This window comes from Octodon degus, unplaced genomic scaffold (genome assembly GCF_000260255.1).
Source record: "Octodon degus isolate 3935 unplaced genomic scaffold, OctDeg1.0 scaffold00169, whole genome shotgun sequence".
Classification (NCBI taxonomy): Eukaryota; Metazoa; Chordata; class Mammalia; order Rodentia; family Octodontidae; genus Octodon; species Octodon degus.
Genome location: NW_004524745.1, coordinates 3,542,900 through 3,554,274, shown reverse-complemented (window position 1 = coordinate 3,554,274; position 11,375 = coordinate 3,542,900). Strand labels below are relative to the sequence as shown.

The following is an 11,375-nucleotide window of genomic DNA, read 5'->3' as shown; positions in this document are numbered from 1 at the left end:
ACAACCTAAATAAATAAATAAATAAAAAGAAAAAAGTAACTGAGACACTTCCTAATAAAATCAATTCTTTTAAAAAGTCTAAGTTCTGATAATTTTTTGGATTTCAGGATAAAGTATTAGTGATTTGTTAAAAGAATATTTATAAGTAATTATGATAATTATTAATACTTGAGTGCCTACTAGGAAAGATGCTGTGTTTGGCATACATCACCTCTCTTTATGCTACCCTAAAAGGTTTTACAAATGCGGTTCAGAAAGCCTGTGACTTGCCAAAGCCAATTATTGAAAACATCAGAACTGGAACCAGGTCCTGTTCACTTCCCTTCCGCTCTACTGCTCTATCAAGTCAAGTTCTTGACTACAAGCAGCAGCAGCATATCTACTTAGCCTATCTTCTGAGCAGAATGACAGCTTCCACAGTAGGTGGAAAATCTGGAGAAGTTTGTAAAATGAGTAAAAGTAAAGAAGACCAAGTTACAGAAGCAATGACCAAGACCAAGTCCTCATGCGCATGCCCACAGGCTTTCATAACATGAAAGTAGAAAACGAGTCCCACAATTCAACACTGAGAAGGGGGCTGCTCCCAAAGTGATAAGATCAGGAGTCTTGGATCTTATCCCTGTCCGCCCTCCTAAAAGAGGCGGACAGAAAGCTACTGCAACCTCCCTATATAGCATGTTTGCAAGAAAGTAGGATTTTTTTCCAGGAACAGAAGTAGTTTTTAAGAAATTTATAATATGGTATTTCACATCAATTAGTCATTTTTTTTTTTTTAACCAGGAATTGAACTTAGGACCTTGCACTTGCCAGGCAAGCACTTGTGCCTCTAAGCTATATTCCCAGCAGTCAAATTCTTTTAAAAATTTAACTGGTGCCAGGCATGGTGTCGCATGCCTGTAATCCTAGCACTGAGGCAGGAGGATCACTGAGAGTTTCAGACCCAGCCTGGGCTACACAGTGAGACACTATTAAAAAAGAAAAAAAAAAAAAAAAATCAATTGATGCCTTTAAAGATACTTGAAATAATTTAAGATGAGTTCCACATTTCTTTTAATTCTTGATAATTAGGAAGAGAAAGCTTTTCTTTAACTCAATAGTCTTCACCTCAATCTAGCCATAGCTATTAATCGACACCACTTTTTCACATCATTTGAAAATTCTACCCAGTGGTGATTGGAAAAGAAGGACTTGCCTGACAGCAAGCAGGAGCAAGCCTGTTACTCTGACCTCTCCCTGGCAGGGGCCGTGAAGTGAAATCTGAATTGTGAGTCAGAAACTGGGCGCTCTTGGAAAAATGTTGACCAGTGGAATAATCCAAATGCAGATTTCAAACTAGAATGTTAAATATTCTATTTATGAAATAAAATTAATGTTTTTAAAATGCTTTGTTCTTTCTATAGGAGCCAGCAAGCCTTGGTTTGTGCCTGAGGATTTGGAAAAGCAGGCAGGAAGGGGACCCTCACCAGGGAAGATGCCTGCGAGTGGGAGGAGGGGGAGCCACAGAAAGCTAAAGCGAACAGCAAGAAAGCGCCTCTGAGGCCCAGATGTCAAATTTCTTCCCCTAGCTTCTGTTTCTTTCATGTTATTCTTAAACCTGAGAAATAAATAAATCTCATCACACCAACCCAGACTTGAATTGGAAGGAATCGAGTGGAAAAGGGGAATGTTCTGGGGCAAAGAGAAGTCACAACACACACTGCAGCTGTGGCAGGGCCAGATGAGCAACAGGGACAGGCTCAGCCCGTGGCACATCTGGGCTACACTGAGGGAAGGGGCACAGTCTTAGGCCACATATAGAATACATAGTAGAGTTCATATACATAGAAGTATAAAACTTCCTTTTAAAATAGTTCTTTTTTCTTTCTTTTTTTTAAATAAGGTCTTGCTATGTAGTTCAGACTTAAATTCACTTATATAGCCCAGAATGGCCTTGAATTCATGGTGATCCTCCTGCCTCAGCCTCCCCAGCACTAGGATTACAGGCATGTACCACCGTGTCTGGCTTAAAAATATTTTCTATTTTAACGGTTTTTTTTTTATTTTATTGTTTTTTTACAGAGGGTAAGCAACTACAGGCAAGGCACATTTGGGAGAGGAAGAGGTAATAAAGGACAGAAAGACAAGTCAACATTCCCTGTGGAGGATTCTCAGAATTATGTTAGTGAGAGTGTAAGTGACACTCTCAGGCACACGGGATGCTTAAGGCTTTCAATTTAATGTCACCTAGATGCTGTAAGTAAGAAAAGGGCAATTCCCAAACACTGGAAAACATGGAATACTTAAGGAATTCCCAAAGATTTAACTCAAGACTAAGTGGAGCCAATAATCACATTTAGCTGAGTAGAGAAATACAAGAAACAATTTTCTCTAACTTTCCTCTAAGCCAGCAATAATCTGTTTTTTCCAAATGGAATTAAAATTACATTCAAAATATAATCACAAATATTAAGGAATAACCTTAAAAAGACAGGTGTAATATTTCAATGACAAAAAAACCCATAAAATTTTACTGAAAGAACAGAAAACTGTGAATAAATAGAAAGGCAAACCATGTTGTTAAATGTAAAGTCTAAATTTTCTGTTTTTCCAAAATGAAATTTAAGATAGGGATTAAAGTCCTGGGGATTAACTAAATGACAAATATTATTTTAAGGCTTAAAGAAAAACATACAGAGAATGGCTAAAAATAAAAATTGAAGAACACTCAAAGAAGCTACGAGCATGCACCCTGGCCAAATAATGAGCAAAACACACCCCAACCCTGCAGCACTCCGACCGCTGGTACAGAGATGGGCTGAGCGAGAAAACATCAGTGAGCCCTGATACCAATTCTGTTATATAAAGGATTTAACAATAAACAAAAGTAATTTTTTTAAAAGGTAAATTATCTTGGAACTAAGGTTGTCAATCAACGAACAAGTTACATCTAAACATACCAAAATGAAACGTAGATTAAAAGGTAAATGTGGAGCGGCGGTGGCGAAAGCTACACAGAGTGTAGAGCTGAGGTGGTTGGGCGGCAACGGCTTGTGGTTCCAGGCCCGGTTCTTGATCGTCCACCATGGGTGAAGCACAGCAAGTGAGCGCACTCCCTCCACCTCCAAGGCAGTACATCAAGGAGTATACAGATGAAAATATTCAGGAGGGCTTAGCCCCTAAGCCTCCCCCTCCAATTAAAGACAGCTACATGATGTTTGGCAACCAGTTCCAATGTGATGATCTTCTCATCCGCCCTTTGGAAAGTCAGGGAATTGAACGGCTTCATCCTATGCAGTCTGATCATAAGAAAGAACTGAGAAAACTCACTATGTCTATCCTTATTAATTCCTTGGACCTTTTAGGTATCATGATAAGGAGCCCTGGGAGTATAAAATGAGAAGAAAAACTAGAAGATCTTAAGCTGCTCTTCGTGCATGTGCATCACCTGATCAGTGAATACCGGCCCCACCAAGCGCGAGAGACCCTGAGAGTCATGACGGAGGTCCAGAAGCGCCAGCGGCTCGAGACAGCAGAGACGTTTCAGAAGCACCTAGGACGAGTGATTGAGATGATTCAGAATGGCCTGGCTTCTTTGCCTGATGAGTTGCCCCACTCAGAAGCAGGGATGAAATTAAAAACGGAGTCAATGGATGCTGATGACAGCAACAACTGTCCTGGACAGAGCGAACAGCAAAGAGAAACTTCAGGCCACAGGAGGGACCAGATTATAGAGAAAGACGCCGCCTTATGTGTCCTTATTGATGAAATGAATGAAAGACCTTGAAGGGCTTCCTGTTCTTATTTCATTTTGGTAAATAGTGTTGTAAATTAGTTTCTTTTCTTTTAGTGTTAAGAGGTACTGTGTAACAAAAAACAAGGATTTTTTTTTTCCTAATTCCATCTTTTAAGTGACACTGTAAGCAGTAATTTCACTGCATAATAAAAGTAGCCAATTGAGTGCACCTCGGTTAAGAGTGATTACCTTAAAAAGCAAAATGTTTACTATTGTGTGGAAGATTCCTATTTTTCTCTTTTTTTTTTTTGAGATTCCTATTTTTGAAGTTGCAATACAACTGAAGATGTCCTCAATAGTAGGAAGCTTTCATCTTTGAAAAAAGTAAATTTGTCATTTGTTGTAACAATGATGAATAAAGGATATTGAGGTGTACGTGTAGAATCATGAAACCTTTAACTTCATTAAAAATTTTGCTTTATCTTCAAAAAGTAATATAAAATGCTAAGAGAAGAACTCAGTCGAGTTATATGACTTTTCTTTGTGACTCTAGCTGTAAATCACCCTTGCTCTCTTCTCTCTGCCTGCATGAAATGGCAGGGTGGCAGTCCCCTAAGTGTTCTTTTGGCCAGTTACTCAGATAATGAATTGAGTTCCATGGATTCATTTTAGTAATCGAGATGACCATGTAGTTAATTCCACATTTCCTTTTATAATAGCTCAGGTTTACTTAGGACTGGAAGTCTGCAGCAGGAAAAAGGAGTGTTAGCAGGGACTGCTAGACCTCTGTCTACGAAAGGTTTTTGCTTCCTTTTAAGGTAATGTTGAGGGGTGGCCGCCCAGTCAGGGACTTCATACCCAAAATATGGCCTTATAAGTATAAAGTGTTTTGGAGAATGGAATAATATGCACGTAGGAATCCACGTCTACCTCATTAAAATTTCTTGCACGATCCTCATTTTCTTCTGCCACTTCCTGGTTAGGTTAGGCGCATTCAGAATATCTTCAGAAGCCAGTGGAAGATGGCAAAAATGTAGTCACTTTGGTTCCTTCAAGGAGGACTAGGGCTTTTTTTAATTACACATCTCTGAGCAAATCTGATTTTATGTGAGCAAAAAATAAACTCGTTTTTAGTACTGAAAAAAAAAAAAAAGGTAAATGTAAAAAAGATGAAAAATATTCATTAAAATGAAGTGCCAATATATCTTCCTGAATGAACATTAAGGAGGCTAATCAAAAAAATAATAGTAATAAAGAACTGTCTTATAAAAGACAATAAATCCCACCCCTACAAAATCCCTACAGCGGGCACACCTACAGACACAGAAAGCAGGTCAGCGGTTGCTTGTGTTTGGTGCAGTGGGTGGGGGAAGATGAGAAGTAACAGCTAAAGGACACAGGTTCTCTTCCAAAATGATCAAAATGTTCCACCATGGACAGAGGTGTCAGCTGCTCAACCCTAAATATATTAGGAAGTCACTGAATTGATCCCTTTGAATGCATAGATTGTATGATAAATGAATTATAGCTCAAAGTTATCTCCAAAAATAATGAAAATATAGATGACTACTCTGAGTAGGACATTTTAAAGAGAATCCATAAAGAAAAATAATCACCAGTCATTACATTAAAAATTAGGACTTTTTTCCATAAATTTATTGATAAACAAATAGCAATGAGACAGTTTCAAATCAAATTGGTAGGCCAGTTTCAATAATGAACACATTGCATACATTCCTCCCAAAAATTAGGACTTTTTAAAATTGAGTTTTAAGGCAAATGACCATGACAGACCAACACTAACTTCACTGTCAAAGACATAATGAAAAGAGCCAGTGGTGAGCAGTTAGCAGTGAAATCCCCACCTAGAGCCCAAGAACCTTCTGCCACAGCCAAATACAGATCATTTTCTGCTTTTCCCTGGGAGTAGGTGGGTATGCACCTCCTGGAACAGAGTTTACATTATCCGCACATTCGAAAAGGAGTGACCTTGATATATAGATCACTTGATATACAGATATATAAAATACGCATCACTCAGGGAAAATGAGGTTCAGTCTCACAAGTGCCAGGTGTGTGTTCAGACTGGTAGAATGTTCCTGAATGCAACATGGGCAACATGTATTCAATTCTTTGAAATGGCTTTCTCCCTCTAAAGCCCACTGCCACTGGCAGCTAGATAACTGACTTTTTAATATGGCTTAATTAGGCCTCTCAATTACACTTCTTTCTAGCTACTTTAATAAAAAATTCAATCCTAGCATTTCATATTTTTAAAAGGAATGATAGAATGAAACACCACTGCCTCCCTTCTGCCTGTTGGGCATTCTTTAATAAGCACAGCTGTCTGCAGCCACACACAAGCAAGACCCACGGAGGGGCCTCTTGAGTTAAATCATGGAAATGCACAGAGAAGAAACAAACAGCCTCGGAAGCATTTGCCTCATAAACCCAGCCCATAAAATTACTCCAGCCGCATATACGACATCCTTAGAGCAAATTACTTCTCTCTGGTCCTAAGCAGTTTCCAATGGAACATCAAACCTTCGGCAATAAATTTTATTAGCATAAAAATTAATGTTGATTCTGACAGATTTTTAAAAGCTTACACAAGTAATTATTTTAAGACACACAGACTTCTGATTTCATCCATGTGGCCCAATATTGATTTAAAAAGGGTGCTTAGGGAGTGGGGTTTGAGGGGTAATTGAATGTTTTTGCTTTAACCCAGTACAGCAAGACTGGATTTAACTGTCAGGCTCTGACCTGCCAAAGGCATGAGATCAGAATGAGCACTAACTTCAGGACTGTGGCCATTAATTGTGACGTGTCAGCTTGACAGAAGGAACTACAAGATCAGAGTGTATCTGCGCATGAGTGATATGTAGGCCAGCAAACTGAGGGGTGGGAGGACTCAGACCACCTTGGACATGGATGGCACCGACTACCGGATTGTAGCTTGGATTAAATAAAAAACAAAAGAAGCAGCACGCATGCCTGTTTGGGAAGGGCCTCAATCTTCACCTCCGCCCTCCAACACTGGTCTCCATTTTCTCCGATCTTCAGCGCACACGCACACTGGCCACTCCACAGTGAGCTCCCGAACCTCTGACCGGCGCTGCATCCTCGATCCCTCTTGTTCTCAGGCTTCCATCTTCTTGGGCTGCACCGCTCCTGGGTCCTACAGCTCTCTGGTAAATAGACAGCCACTGTGGTTTCTGCCATCTCAAATCCAGTAACCTACCTAATAAATCCCCTTACGTAACTGTTACACATAGTTTACACTGATTGTGTTCCTCCGGGGAACCTTAATATGAGGACATACTGAGGAAATTAACTTTTTAAATCAATTTCCTGTGCCACTTTCTTTTCGATCCCATGTTTATGATTCAGGACACATTCAACACTTAGGCTAATGATTTGGTTATTTTAGTAAAACAGAAAAGGAAGCTACCCAGACAAAGTGGGAGACAGTAGATGCAGAAGCTCAGGGAACAGGAAGTAGTTCTCCAAGGAAGCAAAAGCAATCCAGAAAAGGGTGGGGGAAAGGTGCTAGTCACCCCTTTCCCTTCCACCTCCCTACACACAGACCTCAACATTGACAGGGTTCCTACAAATAAGTCCCCGTGTTAGACAATGAAAGAAAAAATTTAGAAGAGAAACTGGCTCCCAGCATACCCTGAGCAAGTGTGAGGCCACCTGGAAAGCCTAAGGTGGCCCCACAGGAAATGGGCCTCACTCAGATACAAAGACCAAAAGCCCCAGGACACAGCAATCCTTTCCCACAGCACTGAAGTGAGCATAATGACAGCAACTATTAGGATGGCCTGAGCCCAGGAGGAAAACCCAATGGTTGCACCTAAAGGCTGCGGCAGCTTTAACCATAAGTGCCCCGGGCCTCAGGAGCTGGTGCACACTTCACGGTAGAGTCCAAGTCTCTGGGCCTGCATCCTCCTGGGCCTTTCCACTGGAAACCCTGCCCCTATACTTGCTCAAAAAGTCCCATGGCTGACTTGGGCGCTGGCCTCCAGCTCCAACTTAGCCCCAGCCTTCACCTGGGGATGAAGGCAGATGAACAACTGTGGTACCCGACAGATGGTATTCAACACGGGCTCTTCCAAACCACCCCCAACTCAATGTCTCTCCCACCCAGCCTCCAAGCCTTCTCATCATTTTCATCATCTTAAAGTAAGAATTCTGGAAGGGGCCAAGACTAGATTTCCTTACCAGCGAGAACTATCTTAAAGTAATTGCATTAAATATAAATAATGTGTAAGTTTTCCTTTGAGATGCAAAACAATATTTATATTTATAAGACCTCTTAAGTAGAGGTTGGAAAAGTTTCTACATTTTCAAATATACATTGTCTGTGAAGGAGATGGTATATAACACAGCCTAGTACACTGTATTTTATTAAAAGGCTAAGGCATTACTATACAGTTATATGAAAGAGAAAAAGTCAGATTGCTCCAAGACTTATTCAGAATTCATCACATACATTCTTAGCCTTCCCCCTTCCTACTTAAACAATGTGAAAGTTTTAATAGCAACAAAACACCAAACCCCTAAAATTTACTAAGGGCAGTGGCACCAACAAAGACGCAGAAATTCAAGTTGTTTCAATAGAAACTCACAGACCATTAAATTAGCTCAAAGTCCAACAGAGTGTCAACCTAACACTTTACTCATACAATATTTGGTTGCAGCCTATGATTTTTCACATACACACACACAATCTTCCTTCCCCCCATGGTAAAAGGGAATTAAGATAGTAGCCTAAACGTGCACTGCAGAGCGGATGCCAGAGTCAGCTTTAAAAAACACAGAGAAAAGGGGCCGGGGAGATGGCTCAGTAGGATAAGCGTTTGACCAGCAAATGCAAGGATCTGAGTTCAATCCCTGGTTCTGCCAAAAAAAAAAAAAAAAAAAAAAAAAAAAAAAAAAAAAAAAAAAAAAAAAACACAGAGATGGACTGAGGTGGAGAGGAGGAGATGGAAACAGCAATCAGTAGATCAACCTGGCCCAAGGCACAGGCTCTCAAGCCATTCTGCAAAGTTTAGTCAACAGAGGGAGGTTTTAAATTTTGACCTCAAGTCAGACACCACCCAGGGCACTTGAATCAGAATCCCCAGTTGGTTGTTTTCAAAGCCTCCCTGAGTAACTATAATGTTGTCATGGGTCAGTACCCCAGCTGTGAGAGAAAGTTAGGTTTGGCAACAGACAGGCTGGGCCCCACCTCGGCAGCACTCCTCTCAAAGATCTGGCTGCAGCTTCTCATCCACCTGCTCAATTATTATGCACACAGACAGCAGTAACTCTCCCTGTGCTGTTATCATTATGTGGCATGCAAAACAGCTGTCTTTAATCTTCCACATGGCAACCTGGTTGGGTAAGTGGTCTTAGAGCCAGCCGGGCAGGGGGCAGCCAGCACCAGCAAGGGAGGCTCCAAGCCCATCACTCTGCCCTTAGCCCTCTGCTAGGAGATCCCAGACGTAAACACACACTTATGAGTAAATTATTGGCTTGTAGGGCTCCAAAGCAGTTGGATCTTAAATTAATTTAATGAGCTGTGAACTTACACTAAAGTAATTTCTTATCCCAGAAGAGGAACTGATGTGCATGTTAAAAAAAAAAAAAAAAAAAAAAAGCAGGGCATAGCAGGAGGCTCAGGGGACAGCAGTAGAAATAGAGTTCAATCACATTTTTAAAAAGCACATTTCTAACATCTTCAAATACTTTTAAATCATTTCAAAATTTTTACTTCCCTAAATTAAGCAATAGCTGTATTGGCATATCTTTTATAATTCACTGTACTAATAAGCACTTAATATATAATCTCTCGTTTGATCCTCAAACTATACTAAAAGAAGTAGTGATTGTTACCACAGCCTCTTTACAAAGAGAAGCCTGAAGAAAGCTCAGAGGCTAAGCAGCTGGTCCAATTTTCATACCAGAATAAGGGATGGAATCAACACACATAACTAAACTCTACTGTACAAATTCTACATTTTTCAATGCTTAAATGGCATAAAATAATGCCACTATAAGAAAATCATTGTATACTTTGCTTCAATAAGAAGTTTCTTCCAAGGGCTGGCAAGATAGCTCAGAGGACTAAGCACCTGCTTGGGCAAGCACAGGGACCAGGTTCGATCCCCAGCACCACATGCCACACTGGCCCCGCTCCCAGGTGCACTAAACTGGCAACTGAGTCTGGGCGTGGTGGTGCACACCTGTAATCCCAGCACCGGGGAAGCTGAAAACAGGAGGATCACTAGTCCAAGATGCATAGTGAGACACTGCACAAAAATACATTAAAAAAAAATTTTTTTTAATTTCTTCCAGATACATACTTGGTGTTTTAGAATGTCATACTGAGGTGTTTTTCTTTGTTGTTGTTGGGGTTTTTTTTAGTCTTAAACAAAATCAGATGCCCATAGGATATCAGAGAACAATTACTATAGGGTGTAAAACTGCCCATAACAAACCACTCGCAAACATAATGCTTAAGACAATAAACAGTTATCTCACACAGCATCTGGTTAGGAACCCAGGAGAAGCTAAGTTAAACTGAGTTGATCTGACTCTTGCTTTCTCGTGAAGCTATAGTCAGAACATCTGTAGTTGTCACTTTCCAGGTGCAGACAAAAATATCTGACACCTGCAACTGAGAGGAAGAGTTTATTTTGGCTCAAGTTTCCAGAGGAATCAGTCCATGGTGATTGGCTCCAAGACAGAAGGGCACGGTGGAAGAGTATGGTGAAGGAACTCCTCCTACCCCAAGCAGGAAGAAGGAAGGGGAGGGGGGAGGGGAGAAGTAGCAAGAGCTGGGACCAGAATACACCCGGGTCACACCCCCAGACCCACCTCCAAAAGGCTCCACCTCCTACCAATGGATGAATCCACTGATGAGTACAGCGTCTCATGATCCAATCACCTTCCAAACACATGAGACTCTGGGGGCTACTTTAGATCTATACCATAGCCCTCAGCCAGGGTTATAGTCAACAAACTGAAGGCCTGTCTGGGGCTGAAGGGTCAACAGCAGCTCACAATGTGGTTGTTGGCAAGGGACCTCGGGACAGGCCAGCTGGCTTTCCACAGAGTAAGTGATGAGAGAGAGATAGGGAGGGACAAGAAGGGGAAGGGAGGAGAGGAGAGGAGAGGACAAGAGAGGGGAGGAGAAAGAGGAACACTTTAGCAACCTAACCATTTACCACTACAGAGCTACATATCTAAAAAACTTTCAGCCCCCTTTGGAGCAAAACCAAAAAACAAACTTAAACCGCCATGCATTTAGGCTGATAAATCTCCCTTCTAGAATACTCAGGCTAGGGCTAGCATACACCAAGCCAGTGGTGGCGAGCCTATGGCACACGCTGCAGTGGGCTGTTTGTATCACTGAAAGCTCCAAGAGGTTTGCCATCCCAGCATTAAGCCAGTAATAGGATGCACAAGGCAAGTTCATGCAATACAGCCTTTAAGATGAAAGGTGTCAGGCCAGGGAGACAGCTCAGAGGCACAAATCCTGCCTGGCAAGCACAAGGTCTCATGTTCGATTCCCAATACCCCCCCCCCCAAAAAAAAAAAAAAAAAAAAAAATTAAAAAAAAAAAGGTGGACTTAGAGGTACTTAATTGAACACATTCACTATTTGGTAATAA

The 11,375-nt window shown here is 41.1% G+C and overlaps 1 protein-coding gene and 1 pseudogene across 2 annotated transcripts in view; one reads left to right on the top strand and one right to left on the bottom strand.

The window, feature by feature from the left end:
• The window catches only part of Epb41l4a (erythrocyte membrane protein band 4.1 like 4A), a 251,336-nt gene that overhangs the window by 218,322 nt on the left and 21,639 nt on the right, over positions 1–11,375 (bottom strand). The gene's annotated exons all lie outside the window — the stretch shown is intronic.
• Positions 2,978–4,227, top strand: LOC101580572 (annotated as a pseudogene).